The sequence below is a fragment of the Pan paniscus genome, chromosome 19 (genome assembly GCF_029289425.2).
Source record: "Pan paniscus chromosome 19, NHGRI_mPanPan1-v2.0_pri, whole genome shotgun sequence".
In the NCBI taxonomy this organism is placed as follows: domain Eukaryota; kingdom Metazoa; phylum Chordata; class Mammalia; order Primates; family Hominidae; genus Pan; species Pan paniscus.
Window position 1 is genome coordinate 82,024,760 of NC_073268.2, and position 16,038 is coordinate 82,040,797.

Below are 16,038 nucleotides of genomic sequence, written 5' to 3' on the forward strand. Positions count from 1 at the left end.
CTGACACATGGTGAAACCCTGTCTCTACTAAAAATACAAAAAAATAATAAAAAAGCCGGGTGTGGTGGTGGGCACCTGTAGTCCCAGCTACTTGGGAGGCTGAGGCAGAAGAATGGCATGAACCCAGGAGGCAGAGTTTGCAGTGAACCAAGATTGCACCATTGCACTGCAGCCTGGGAGACAGAGTGAGACTCCATCTCAAAAAAAAAAGAAAGAAAGAAAGAAAAAAGAAAACACCAAACAGATTTGACCCAAATAAGACTATCCCAAGGCATATAAACATCGGGCACTCAAAGGCCAAGGACAAAGAGAGAATCCTAAAAGGAGCAAGAGAAAAGAAGCAAATAATATAAAGAAGCTCCAATTCATTTGGCAACAGACCTCTCAGGGAAAACCATACAGCCCAGGAGGGAGCAGGATGACAGTTTCAAAGTTCAGAAAGAAAAAAAAAAACTGTCATACAAAAATGCTATATACAGCAAAACTATCCTTCAAATATGAAGGGGAAATAAAGTCTTTCCCTGACAAACAAAAGCTGAGAGAATTCACCAACACCAGAACCATCTTACAACAAATGCTAAACGGAGTTTTTCCGTTAGAAAGAAAAAAATACTAATGGGCAAAAAGAAAACATTTGAAGGTAAGAAACCCACTGGTAAAATTAAGTATATGAACAAACCCAGAATAGTCTAATACTGTTAACTGTGCTGTGCAATTCACTCATAACTCCAGTATGAAGCCAAAAAGACAAACCTATAAAAAACAATACTACCTACAGGAACCTGTTAAGAGACGGGCAATATAAAGATGTGTAATTGAGACAACATAAAGTCTAAATGTGGAGAGATAAAGTATGTAAGTTTTTTCATTTTTTGTTTTTTTCTATACTTTGAGATCTAAGATAAATTTTCATCTCTTTAAAATAACTTGTTATCGCTATAAAATGCTTTTTGTGAGCCTCATAGTAACCACAATGCAAAAACCTATAATAGATTTACTAAAAATAAAAAGCAATTAATTAAAACATACCACCAAAGAAAATCATGTAACCATAAAGGAAGAAAGGGAAAGAGAAGTTACCAAACAACCAGAACACAAACAACAAAATAATAATATTTAAGTCCTTACTGATCAATAATAACATTGAATGTTAATGAACTCAATTCTCCAATAAAAAGGCATAGAGTGTAGGGCAGAGCAAGATGGCTAAATAGAAGCTTAAATGATTCTTCCCCTCAACAGAAACACCAAATTTTAACAACTATGTATAAAAAGCACCATCACAGGAACCAAAACTCAGGTGAGCAATCACAGTATCTACTTTTAATTTCATATGGCTGAAAGATACATCAAAGAGGGCAGGAAAAACAGTTTTGAATTGCTGATGCCACTCCTCCCCCATCCACCAGCCAGATAGCATCTGTGCTCTTGGGAGAAGGAGAGCACAGAGATTGTGAGGCTTTGCATTGAACTTAGTGCTGCTCTGTCATGGTGGAAAAGAGAACCAGGCTGTAGTCAGCTGACATCTGCCTGCAGAGAGAGCACCTGGACTGGCCCATGCCCAGAGGTGAATCGCTCATCCCAAAGGTCAGAACTTGAGTTCTAGCAAGCCTTGCCACCACAAGCTGGAGTGCTCTGGGACCTTAAGTGAACTTGAAGGGCAGTCTAGGCCATAAGGACTGCAATTCCTAGGGAAGTCCCAATGCTGAGCTGGGCTCAGAGCCAGTGGACTAGAGGGGCACACAACCTACTGAGACACCAGCCAGAAAGGCTGAAGGGAATGCCTGTATCAGCTCTCCCAAGCCCTGGGCAGTGGCCATCTGGCATGGAGAAATCTGTGTGCTTGGGAGAGGAGGAGAGCAGCGACTGGGGAACTTCACATTGAACTCAGTGCTGCCCTGTCACAGCGGAGATCTGGCAGGATTCATCACCTGCTAACTAAAGAGCCTCTGGTCCCTGAATAACCAACAGCAATACCCAGATAATACACCTTGGGCATCAGGCTCTGAGATGTCCTGGCTTCAGAACTCTGGGTAGGTTCATTTTATCACAACCTTCTATTACAATGGTATACAAAATAATTCTCTTTTGGATTACCCTAGAACTTGAGTGGCCACGACAAAGAATAAACTTTTAAAATAATTTAACTATAATATAATTCAGCAATTTCTGGTTACTTTTAATCGAACTTTGATATAATTCATTGAATTCTAGGTAAGTGGAATCCAAGTTGATTTCATACATGTCAAATATTTCCCTCTTGCTCCCCAACTCTATACAGTATCTATGTTGTGAGAGGTAACGTTATACTCATATATGAAAATCTGACATATTTTGGTTGAATGATACGTTATAAATTGCATGTGTTCCTAATTTTAGTAATAGTAGCAATAGAAAAAATATATTCAAAAGTTACAAACTTAATTAATCTTTAAATATATATGCATCAGTTAAAAACAGCACCATATCTTCTTTATTAAGTATCATAAGTTATAGGTTACTTTTATATTCTGGTAGAATAGTATTTAGAACTAATCTTTCAAGAATACTTTTTGAAAGTTCGAATTTGTTTTCTAAACAGAATAAAATTTCTTATGAAGGAGACCCTACAAAGGTGTTTTCACTTACATATTAGGTACAGAAATCTTTGTGTTTACTATTCAAGTTTGCAGGCTTCCTTTTAGGCTATTTCTAGATGTCTCCTTAATTCAATTTTTTTTCCATTTTAAATATCACTATTAATTCCTTGAGATATTTTTCACCAACCTTACAAACAAAATGATCAAGTCACAATTCCTCACTTTGGCAATTTTAAAACTAAATTCAGATTTATAATATTCAGTTATACTTTAAAATCCCATACAAGACCAATTTAACCTAGCTTTCCCTGTCTACCAAAATTCAAAATTCAAGCTCCTAGGTAAACTGGAAGGCTGTCTGCTTTTAATACAACTTCATCCAGATTTTTGCAGTAGGCAATGTTCCATTAAAAAAAAACAAACCTAATCAAAATGAAGTTCACTCTTTCTATGAATAATCACAAGATTGTTTAGTATTCCATTTAAGTCTTGTATTAAGATTAGCGTCTAGCAAATAAAAGTACAAAAACAGTCATTATAACTTTGCAGTTTTAGTATCTTTAAGGTATTCCTATTTGAAGATTAATCCCTATTTCCCCTAATATTATAAATGTTGATTTATAACAACAAACAAGCAACAAAAGATAAATGAAGAAGATTTAAAAGTGTTATAGGAAAGCTTTTTCACTCATGTTTAAAAATATAACTTTAGGGGTAAATAATGTTTTTCCACCATAATGGAATATTATAAAAACTATGCATATTAAGCAAGAAAAGATATGTTTCCAAGAAGCTATATGTCAGTTTGTTGGAAAAATAACAAGTAAAAGTGAAGAAAGGCCTCCAATAACTCCAATAACTTCTTTCCTTTGGTCTCAAACTGACTGGGTCCACTCACTTCTATTGGTTCTTTGATAATGCCAATGAATAGTCTAAAATTTCTGCTTACTCCAGGGACTGAATTAGGTACAGAAATCTTTATGTTTACTATTCAAGTTTGCAGGCTTCCTTTTAGGCTATTTCTAGATGTCTCCTTAATTCAATTTTTTCTCCATTTTAAATATCACTATTAATTCCTTGAGATATTTTTCACCAACCTTACAAACAAAATGATCAAGTCACAATTCCTCACTTTGGCAATCTTAAAACTAAATTCAGATTTATACTATCCAGTTATACTTTAAAATCCCATACAAGACCAATTTAACCTAGCTCTCCCTGTCTACCAAAATTCAAAATTCAAGCTCCTGGGTAAACTGGAAGGCTTAATTCTTCCCACATATGTGTATTCTTTTTTGTTTTTTATTTTTACTTTTAAGTTCGAGGGTACATGTGCAGGATGTGCAGGTTAGTTACATATGTAAATGTGTGCCATGGTGATTTGCTGCACCCATCAACCCGTCACCTAGGTATTAAGCCCAGCATGCATTAGCTATTTTTCCTAATGCTCTCTCTCCCCCACCTCACCCCCTAACAGGGCCCAGTGTGTGTTGTTCCTCTCCCTATGTCCATGTGATCTCATTGTTCAGTTCCCACTTATAAGTGAGAACATGTGGTGTTTGGTTTTCTGTTCCTGCATTAGTTTGCTGAGGATAATGGCTTCCAGCTCCATCCATGTCCTTGCAACTGACATGATCTCATTGCTTTTTATGGCTGCATGGTATTCCATGGTGTATATGTACCACATTTTCTTTATCCAGTCTATCATTAATGAACATTTGGGTTGATTCCATGTCTTTGCTACTGTGAATGGTGCTGCAATGAACATACGTATGCATGTATCTTTGTAATAGAATGATTTATACTCCTTTGGGTATAATATGTGTATTCTTAACAAAACATAAAAGCATGATGAAGATATATACCCAGCAGAAGTGTGTATAGTTACCAAAAGAAACATATAAGAATGTTCATTGCAGCACTATTAATAATATCCCCAAACCAGAAGCAGCCCAAATGAATATTGACAGTAGAATGGATAAATATATGGTGGTATATTCACCTTGAAACACTATTCAACAAATGAGCATGTAAAAACTACAATGATACACAACAATATAAATGAATCTCACAAACCTAAATATTGAGCAAAAGAGGCCAGGCACAAAAAACTGCATTCTGTATGATTTTATTTATGTGCAGTTCAAAAATAGATAAAAAGTGAAAATAGTGGCTGCTCTTGAAGGTGGGGCACTGACGGTTAGGGACTTGGGAGGGAGGCTTCTGCAATGCTGTTAATATTCCGTTTCTTGATCTAGGAGCTGCTTACATGGGTGTGTTCAGTTTGTGTGCTTTTTGGTATGTATGTTATACTTCAATAGAAAGTTATAAAAACCATGAGACTGCAGGATGAGTCCCCTCAATAAACTTTGGTTCATAGGAAAAAAAAACTGCATGGAGTCAGAAAAGGGGTGTTATATGTCAATATCAGATACATATGAGCAGAAGACATCTCCAGTTCATGGCCAATACGGCTTGTGGCTAGGGTGTTTTCTAAAACCCATAATCTGAGACGAAATAAACATCCTAATCTGGGCATGACAGTAAGATTTCAAAGGACAGGATTAGTGCAAGTCCAGAAATGTCACCATGCACTTTTTCCCTTGCATAGTTAGGCTTTCATTGAGTTGACCACATATGTGGTTTACCTCTCAATCTGTGGGACCTCAAAACATCATTTGGCTTCTTTTTGTTGTTGTTATTGAGACAGGCTCTTGCTCTCTTACCCAAGGTGGAGTGTGGTGGCGTGGTCATAGCTCACTGCAGTCTCCAACTCCTGAGCTCAAGCAATTCTCCTGCCTCAGCCTCCTTAGTAGCTAGGACTATAGAAGCATGTGCCACCCAGCCAGCTAATATTGTTGTTGTTGTTTTTAGAGATGGGGTCTTGCTACATTGCCTAAGCTGGTTTCAAACTCATGGCCTCAAGCAATCTTCCTGCCTTGGACTTACAAAGTGCTGGGATTTCAGACATGAGCCATTGCACACAGCCCTCATTTAACTTCTAATAGGAATTTTGTCCACAATGTACAGCAAAATAGTTCTAGGAGAATAGGATGTGGGGGAAAATAGGAAACACACGGAGAGCCAAACATGTAAAAAAGAACACACTCATGGCACTTCCTTGAAAGGAAAAGAACATTCCAGTTTCAACACTCCCTGTCAAGTGATTACAATACTAAGTGATCATTTGGGGCAGTTCATTTGTATCCCTGCCTGCTGTGGGGCCACTTTCGGTTCTCTTTCTCTCTCTGGTGCCATTGGCCTAATCACAAGTGAGAATGCTGCCTCTAAGGGCTCCACCATCAACCCCTGAACTAAACATCTTTCATGTGCCCCTTCGGCACACTCATTACCCTTTTGCACCCAGTTCTGTGCCCCAGGGGTGAGTCTCTTTGATCTCCATCAAAACCGAAGAGCTCCCTTGCCTTTGGGTTTCAAGTTGAATTCAGCAAGGAGCCTGATCATCAGAGTCCCATGTTGTTAGGGATTAAAAGAAAATGGAAAGGCTGAAGAGTTCTTGGAGTGGGGTGGGGTGGGGGGTGGGGAGGCAAGTTTTATTCCCCATTCCTCTTGGAATTCTAACCTGGCTTTGATTGTTTTTGTTCTTCCTTCCTTGGGGACAAGGAAGTGGGTAAATTTATCTTCAAAGATTAAAACTTCACAAAATGTTGGACAAAGGAGAATGATATACAGAAGTGCTCATTTCAAAAAAAGAAAAGGCAAAACTGGATCCTGTTCAAATAGACATCTTTGATATAGGTGGGAAAATAGAAGAGGGTACACCTAGATGTTCTCCAGATAGCAGCTCCCTTGGCTGAGGTTCAAGTATAGTTCAAAATCTACTGCTCCGTCTCTGGTCCCTGATATGTCTCCAGTTAGAGCATCAAAAAGTCACCCAGGACAAGTGCTCTTGTTCCAGGGCCCACCCAGCACTTCCCCCAGTGGGCTTATTCAGTCCTCGGAGCATTCTGGGCATTTAGTAGGCAATACAAGAAACAGCAACATCTAAAAACAATTTATCTCTGAAGTTTTATTGAAATTTCTCTTTTACAAAATGTCTGATTTTTACCCTAACGACTGCATTCTCACCCAAATCTCATCTTGAATTGTAGCTCCCATAATTCCCATGTGTTGTAGGAGGGGCCCAGTGGGAGATAACTGAATCATGGGTACAGATTCCCCCATACTGTTCTCGTGCAGTGAATAAGTCTCACGAGATATGATGGTTTACAAGGGGAAACTCCTTTCACTTGGCTCTCATTCTCTCTTGCCTGCTGCCATGTAAGAAGTGCCTTTCACTTTCCACCATGATTGTGAGGCCTCCCCAGCCACATGGAACTGTGAGTCCATTAAACCTCTTTTTCTTTATAAATTACCCAGTCTTGGGTATGTCTTTATCAGCAGCATGAAAATGGCCTAATACAATTCCTAAATATTTTTTCATCATGGGGTGTTTTGACTCAAATCCTACACCATGGGGAAAAATATACGTGTGTGTGTGTGTGTGTGTGTGTGTGCGTGTGTGTGTGTGTGTGTAGTACAATAAGTTAAATTCCAGTGTTTCAAAGTTTTTAAATCATTATATTTGTATCTTTATAAATCATGAAACAGTATTTAAAAATTCAGTATTTCACTAAAGCCCCAAAACCCCCCCATTATGCAGTATATCCATGTAATAAACCTGCACATGCACCCCCTGAATCTAAAAGAAAATATTTTTAAAATCAATATTTACACTTCAGATTTCCATTTACTCAATCTATGTTATATCTATATGAAACAAAAATATAAAACTATGCAGCTTTTCATCAGCTATCTCTTAGAAATTATTTGTCAAAGTTTATTAACTGTGGAAGAAAAGGTACTCAGATGAGACTGAAGAGTTCCAGAGAAGCTCCTTGTCCTGGCACATCTGATCCGCTGTGGCTGCAGCCAACCTCTCCATCACAGGCTCACCACTGTCCCAGAGTCCACTGTCTCTTACATGGACTATTATGATAGCTTCATCTTCCTTATTTTCCTGCTTCCACTTTCTCATTACTTAAATTTATATTTTCATTCCTGCCAGGATAATCTCCCTAAAGTATAGTTCATTCATGAGATTTACTTACCCTGAAATGTTAGGATATTTAGGAATCAAAATAAGTATGCTAAAATCAGATTCAAGTTTACAAAGTAAGATTGATAAATTAAAAGTAGAAGATGAATCTATGTATTTACACTTGAATTCACACAAGAAGAAAGCCTGAAGCCTCTTACATGGAGAATACTTTTTCTTTTCATTAAAAAATCCTGGATGGGCACGGTGGCCCACGGCTGTAATCCCAGCACTTTGGGAGGCTGAAATGGGTGGCTTGCCTGAGCTCAGGAGTTCACGACCAGTCTGGGCAACACAGTGAAACCTCGTCTCTACTAAAATACAAAATAAATTAGGCAGGCGTGGTGGTGTGCACCTGTAGTCCCAGCTACTCGGGAGACTGAGGCAGAAGAATTGCTTGAACCCAGGAGGCGAAGGTTGCAGTGAGCCGAGATTACGCCACTGCACTCCAGCCTGGGCAACAGAGTGAGACTCCATCTAAAATAATAATAATAATCCTAATTGTACACTTATTAGAAAGCTCTCTTTCCTATTCTATAATCCATAAGCCTCCTAACAGCATCTCTTAACAGGCTGTGGTAGGGTGTCCTTTCATTCTAGGCGAGAAAAACTCTCACCTGTTTAAAAACAAAGTGTGTCATCCCTGACAACTCTCCATTTATTATATGAAATACACAGAAGGCTGTTCAGTCAAAAACTCAAAATAGAGTTTTAGCTATTTCCAGAAACCTGGTTTACACTCTGCTCCACTCCTTACTGGCTTAAGTGATTTGGGACAAATTGAAACCATCTCAGGACCTTGAGGAATCCTCAGACACGTTTAATTAAAAATATATGCAAAACATAAATAAAATTTTTAAAACCTCATATGCTTCCCAACTAGGGTGAGCATACAATATTTAACTACTATTAATGTTTTATTATAATTTTTCCTTCTAAAACTTTATTGGTTTGTCTTTATTATTGTCATAAGCTATAAAACATACATATATATGTATGTTTTTATATAAATATAATGTCTAGATCCCTTTCAATGCATTTATACACACACCCTAAACATCCCCCCACACACACACACACAATCTTTTTTCTAAATTCACTCTTGTATCAAAGTTAAAATATTGGAAAGCAAAGTAACCAGGAAGCAACATATTGAGGCTACCTTAGCTTAGGTCTCTACAATATGCCAAAGTACATTTTAATATAATAACTTTCAGCTTTTATTGAAAGTCAAAATAAGAAATAGTCTGCATTTTCTGCAAAATGACTATTGAAGATCTTGTCAGAAAAAAACAATCATTATTTTATTTTAAAATTTGGTGCCATGAGAGATCTTTTTGGGGTGATAGAAATGTTCTAAAATTGTACTTGGGGTGGTGGCTCACACCTGTAATCCCAGTATTTTGAGAGGCCTGAGGTGGATGGATCACTTGAGCTCAGGAGTTTGAGACCAGCCTGGGCAAAATGGTGAAACCCTGTCTCTACCAAAAATCCAAAAAAATTAGCTGAGCATGGTGGCACATGCCTGTGGTCCCAGCTCCTCAGGAAACTGGGGCGGGAGGATCGCTTGAGCTTGGGAGGTCAAGGTAGCAGTGAGCCGAGATCAGCCCACTGCTGTCCAGCCTAGGTGACAGAGTAAGGCCTCGTCTCAAAAAAAAAAAAAAAAAAAAAAAAGGAAATGTTCTAAAATTGAACTATGGTGATGGTTACAAAACACAAAACTCTGTGAATTTACTAAAAATCATATATTGTGCACTTAAAACAAGTTATTTTTATGGTGTGAGAATTGTACCTCAATAAAGCTATTTTCTTTAAAAAGAAAAAAAACTGATGTCAGGAAAAGATTACTTCTTCTGGAAAACCTGTTCATATGATTTTATAAGGCAATGAGAAACTAAGTAAACAGAGCTAATACACGTATATAATATAGTCGTTATAATAATAATATTAATAATACATATATAACAGACACTATTCTAAATGCTTTATATTAACTCTTCTAAGCCTCTCAATAATCTTAGAGGGAACATCTTATTATCTTATTAATTATCCTCATGTTACAGATGTAAAGCCTGAATCACATGGAAATTAAGCATCATGCCTAAGGTCACACAGTAATTTAAGCTAGAAGTTGGACGGATGACAACCGGGTCCAGAGTCCATGCTCTTAACCCACACTAAATTCAAACTGTTCCCAAAACCACCTAAAAGAGTTCAAGTCAAAGCAAATTTAGAATTTAAATACAGAAATACTTTTATATCTAGTATAATAATATCTACCATTCTCCACGTTTGTTATATTTTAATTACATGTTAATATGTGTTTACAAGTCATTTTAAGTCTGTTCTAGAAGTAAAGACAAATATTTTATTCATCATTTCTTATAATACTTTCACTGTATCAGTGTTTTATAAATGCAGGAAATATTTACTTGCTGAAATGAACTCCAATAGAAATTACTAAATTCTTTTTTTTTTTTTTTTTTTTTTGAGACGGAGTCTCGCTCTGTCGCCCAGGCTGGAGTGCAGTGGCGCGATCTCGGCTCACTGCAAGCTCTGTGTCCTGGGTTCACGCCATTCTCCTGCCTCAGCCTCCAGAGTAGCTGGGACTATAGGCGCCTGCCACAGCACACGGCTAATTTTTTGTATTTTTAGTGGATACGGGGTTTCACCGTGTTAGCCAGGATGGTCTCGATCTCCTGACCTCGTGATTTGCCCGCCTCGGCCTCCCAAAGTGCTGGGATTACAAGCGTGAGCCACCACGCCCGGCCAGAAATTACTAAATTATTTTTCCTATATTTACTCATTATTTAAGTGATATAATCCTGAAAGCATTTTTTTTTTTTTTTTTTTTACTTAACTTTTAAGTCTGGGGTACATGTGCAGATTTGTTATATAGGTGAACTTGTGTCATGGGGTTTGTTGTACAGATTATTTCATCACCCAGGTATTAAGCCTAGTACCCGTTAGTTATTTTTCCTGATCCTCTCCTTCCTTCCATCCTCCATCCTGCCATAGGACCCAGTGTGTGTTGTTCCCTTCTATGTGTCCATGTGTTCTTATCATTTAGCTCCCACTTATGAGTGACAACATGCGGTATTTGGTTTTCTGTTCCCACATTAGTTTGCTAAGGAAAATGGCCTCCAGCTCTAGTCATGTTCCTGCAAAGGACATGATCTCATTATTTTTTATGGCTGCATAGTATTCCATGGTGTATATATACCACATTTTCTTCATATAATCTATCACTAATAGGCATTTAGGTTGATTCCATGTCTTTGCTATTGTTAATATTGCTGCAATAAACTTACATGTGCATGTGTCTTTATAATAGAACACGATTTTCTATTCCTTTGGGTATATACTCAGTAATAGGATTGCTGGGTCGAATGGTACTTCTGCTTTTAGGTCTTTGAGGAATTGCCACACTGTCTTCCAATGGCTCAACTAATTTACACTCCCAACAGTGTATAAGTGTTCCTTTTTCTCTGCAACCTCACTGGCATCTGTTTTTTTTTTTTTTTTTTTGCCTTTTTAGTAATAACCATTTTGACTGATGTAAGATGTTATCTCATTGTGGTTTTGATTTGCATTTCTCTAATGATCAGTGATGTTGAGCTTTTTTGCTTTTTTGCTTTTTTTTTTTAAACTGTTAAGAAAATGTTTGTGGTTTTATTGTATCATGAGGCATTGAAACATCTGAACAAATCAATGTCTGGGCGGGGTGAGGCAGCTGCTTTCTCCTTCACTTCTTTGGATTACTAGAGCAACTTGTCAGTAGATTAAAAAAAAAAAAACAAGGATAACCTTTTGCATTACTTAAGTCTTTCCAAGGCATGCACTGGTACAACACAAACTTCTCCCGTAGATGGAACTAGTCTAGCGTCCAAACATCATGCATAACACTTCGGTGGCAGCAGAGCACTGCGCCCACTCTCACCGTGGTGCTGCTCATTTGTGCATGATATTTGGAGCATCTGGAGGAGCAGGAATAGTATTGGGAAGAGGAGGGAGGAGGAAACAGCGTGTCTGGCTGAGAGGAGGTCAGCCGAAGTTGTGCAGGGCAAGCCTGAACATGTCATTGGTGCAAACCCAAGCATCGTTGATGTTCTTTAATAGGAACATCTGGTGGAACCCCATGATGGGGTCTTCATGTCTTAAGCTGGTCCACAACCATGCTGATGATGCAGCTATCTGGCATGGGCTGATCATCCTGCGCTGTGATGCTGTGCTGGATTTTCTGGAACGGAAGGCTAGACAACTTCTCTACAATGGCAGCTTTCCATGGAACTGTTGTCCTTCCCACATAAGGCATGACACGTCAATGTAAATTGAGCCTAGTTGGGTTCTATCATTATCAAATAACTGGTAGCAACGTTGAATGAAGCTGGATCCAATCTGCTCCAAAATGGGCTTGTCTCCCACTCTGGAGCGTCACCCGGCCTCAGGAAGACCTGAGGGGCTGGCACAATGGCAGCAGCGGTGGCAGCAAACCATTGTGGTCTGCGTGAGCTTTTTTTCATATGATGGTTGACCACATGTATGTCTTCTTTTGAAAAGTCTATTCATGTCCTTCGCCCACTTTTTAATGGGTTTTCTTAATTGTAAATTTAAGTTCCTTATAGATGTTCGATATTAGACCTTTGTCAGATGCATAGCTTGCAAATATTTTCTCCCATTCTGTAGGTTGTGTTTCTTTTCATATTCTAGTGAACTACTACTGTACATATACTTAATACTAACTGAAAAATAGAAAGCTTGTCCATATTAGTGTCAGGGTTAAAAATATTTAGAATGTTTATGACAATGCAAAAAGAGTTTAAAATATCAGAATAAATATGTTAAGGCATTTTTGTATTTATTGTAAAAACAGAGTTTGAAAAATTAATCAAAAAGATGGTTTTGGAAGTTTTAATTGAATACTTTAAAATAGACTATACACTGTCTCAAAATAATTCTTCATTATGTTTACAGCACCAAAAACTTAAAAAATTAAATTTGATAACACAAGAATATTGAAAAAGGAATAAACCAAACTTATACTATCCACATTTGTTGTTTATGAATTTTAACTCCTCTGAAAATACTATTTGGTTTTATACCATCATTTTCCTTTCATTACAGTCTATTTAGTTCCCCATATGCTTTAATTACTTATCTTTGAAAAATGAAAAATGAACATGTACAACTCATACCATTAAAGTTTCAGATAACTTTCCATTTCTGGAGGTTATTAAAATTATTTTCTACAGTAAAAAACGAAATAGGAAGCAAAAGTATTTAATACATATGTAGAACAAAAATTGAAAAGAATAGTAAGGCAACAACATTAAACTAGTTTCATTTTTAGAAACAATAGCAACAGGCAAATTAGCTTTAAGGAGTTAGCATTTAAAGTGAAACATGCTAACTACAATCCTCCTTCTTAAATAATGATAGGTTCTGAAATATCAACTTGAGCTCTAAACCAAAGATGAGTTGACAGTTTCAATTGCTTGGAGAGAGTATAAATATCAAGCACATCATCCTCTCATAGAAAAATTCCCAGCCTTTGTCTTTGATACAATTACTGTGTCAGAATAAAGCCACTCAACTTTTCCATTAACATCTCAAACACATTATATATCATCCCAATTCACAAGACTATCCCTACATGGTCGCAAAATTCTATAATCTGAGAGAATCAAAGAACTTGACACTTAGAAGTCATTAGGAGAAAAGGAAAGGTATTCTATGGAAAGAGTATATCTGGTCATGTAACAAGGTGAAGAAAGACAGCTGGGAAATAGAAAAGAAAGAGACAAAACTAGTAGAGACCAGCATCTCTACAGAGACAGGAGAAGATGGGACCAAAATCCCAGGATAATTTATTCTCCACTTTTCCTTCACAACTCAGTTAAAGACTTTTCCTTCTCTAAGATGCCTCCCATTACCAGTCCATCTTACTGATTATTACCTTATTATGTTTTTAAAGTATTTTGCTTTATACAGCATGTATCATGTTTTTATATGTATATAAATTCATATTTATATATCCCGGTTTTCTCTGATAGCCTCTCTACTATATATTCAACATGCACAGAAGAAATAAACCCTTATTAAATGAATGAAAGAAATAATAACTACCTGGATAAATAACACTACATTCTAAAACTGAGATTTTCCTTCTTTGCATATTTTTAAAGAAAAAATTTTGTTAATAGTCAAGGCAAATTTCTACATCACAAAGCTGTCTTGCAGCAAAATGGAACTGTCTCTGGGCCAACCAGATCTAACGCTATTCTTAGATTCAAAAGCAGTAGCAGTCACAATATTCTCCTTTGGGAAAACAGCCAACTTGTGCTGTTTACTTTGAAGTTAGACCTCACAATAATTTACTCTTTTACTTTCAGACTACATTATTACTACTATGCTGGGTACTGTACTGTTAAGATCATCCAGACATTTAGCCAAAATGAAGGTATTAACTATATGGAAGATGGATAAATAATCTACAGAAGAATTTTATTTAACATTCTAAAATATCTTCTTTTAACTCCAAGCAAAATTCAGTATTTTGGCAAAGACCTTTGAAGTACCTAAAGAGGGTTACTTGGCTCAGAAAATGATTATATTATATATAGAAAACTGCAGAAACTTCAGAGCTCTTTGACTATCTACCAGCACCACTAAAAGATACTATATTGTTATATACATAAACTCCTAATATCACACTGAAACGATCAGTCTGAACTTTAATTGCTGTTATGGTCAACAAGTTAATACCTAGTTATTCTAAGTACTTCAAATGCCTAACCTGGACTGGAAAATCATTAAGAACATCATTACATCTTGAGCTGTCTTCTAAACCTTTTATTTCCTTTAGTATGATATTACAATGTGTAAACATTGTAGGTACTAAACAAATATTTGTTGTCTTACTGCTATTTAAAGCAAAGGTCCCAAACCCCTGGGCACCATACAGGTCCATGGCCTGTTAGGAACCAGGCCACAGCAAGAGGTGAGCCCCGGGCAAGCCAGCATTGCCACCTGAGCTCCACCTTCTGTCAGATTAGATTCTCACAGGAGCGTGAACCCTATTGTGAACTGTGCCAGCAAGAGATTTAGCTTGCACACTCCTTATGAGAATCTAATGCCTGATGATCTGAGGTGGAACAGTTTCATCCCAAAACCATTCCCCACCCACCCCCTATCCATGGAAAAACTGTCTTCCATGAAACCGGTCCCTGGTGCCAAAAAGTTTGAGGACCACTGATTGAAAGAAATTACCCCCTCCTTAGATTTATAAAATATAAATCAATAAACCAATGAAGAAATGAAGGATAAAGAAATTTAAAAAGAACAAAGGCAAAGTAGAACAAGAGAGAAAAAATATGGTAAATTTCATAAAGTTCATGGAGAAATCTTCATGAAGAAAGTAGTTAATTATTTTAAAGAGAAAAAATGAACTAATGAAGAATAGAGAGCATCCTATTCATTAAAAAAAGCAAGACTGGGCCAGGTGTGGTGGCTCACGCCTGTAATACCAGCACTTTGGGAGGCCGAGGCGGGCGGATCACGAGGTCAGGAGTCCGAGACCAGCCTGACCAACATAGTGAAACCCAGTCTCTACTAAAAAAAATAAATAAATACAAAGATTAGCTGGGCGTGGTGGCGTGTGCCTGTAATCCCAACTACTCAGGAGGCTGAGGCAGGAGAATCACTTGAACCCAAGAGGCGGAGGGTGCAGTGAGCCGAGATCGCACCACTGCACTCCAGCCTGGGTGACAGAGTGAGACTCCACCTCAAAAAAAGAAAGCAAGACTGCCCTAGTTTTGTTCAATATTTATTTGACTTAATATCTAATGAATATTATTGTTCTCTCCTGATTTCATCTAATTCATATTGACAAGGTAAACAAATAAGTCCCTCTGTAGATAAAAATATGAATGTCTTGTGATGCCATAGTTTATAAATCACATTAAAACGTTCTATTCAGGAACTGAGCCAATATATTTTATTAACAAGCAAAGTGAGACAGAAGGAATGGTTATGCAATCTTCCCAGGCAGAATTCGATACTAAATGTGTTTGATCTTGGGTATTCTTTTTGGCCTTTCTTTAAGTCATTCTTATTTGCAGGTTTAGGGAAGCAAGTAAAATAAAATTACTCATTCTCTGGGAGTTAGCTAGGTATATTGAGCTCAAGAAAGCTTCTCCTCTTAAATCACTTTCTTGGGTCAGTCACCGTATTGACCTTCCTCCAATTAAACTCTTATCATTCTGTACCAAATTGCCAAATGTCTTGAATATTTCTCCAACTAGACTATATGGTTCTATGGGAATGTACTGAACATTGGCTGACACATGATGGGAACTCAAT

General features: G+C 37.3%; 1 protein-coding gene and 1 pseudogene across 25 annotated transcripts in view; both read right to left on the reverse strand.

The window, feature by feature from the left end:
• Positions 1-16,038, reverse strand: part of CEP112 (centrosomal protein 112) — a 554,108-nt gene that overhangs the window by 351,079 nt on the left and 186,991 nt on the right. The gene's annotated exons all lie outside the window — the stretch shown is intronic.
• LOC106633998 (nuclear transport factor 2-like) lies at positions 7,674-14,647 on the reverse strand (annotated as a pseudogene).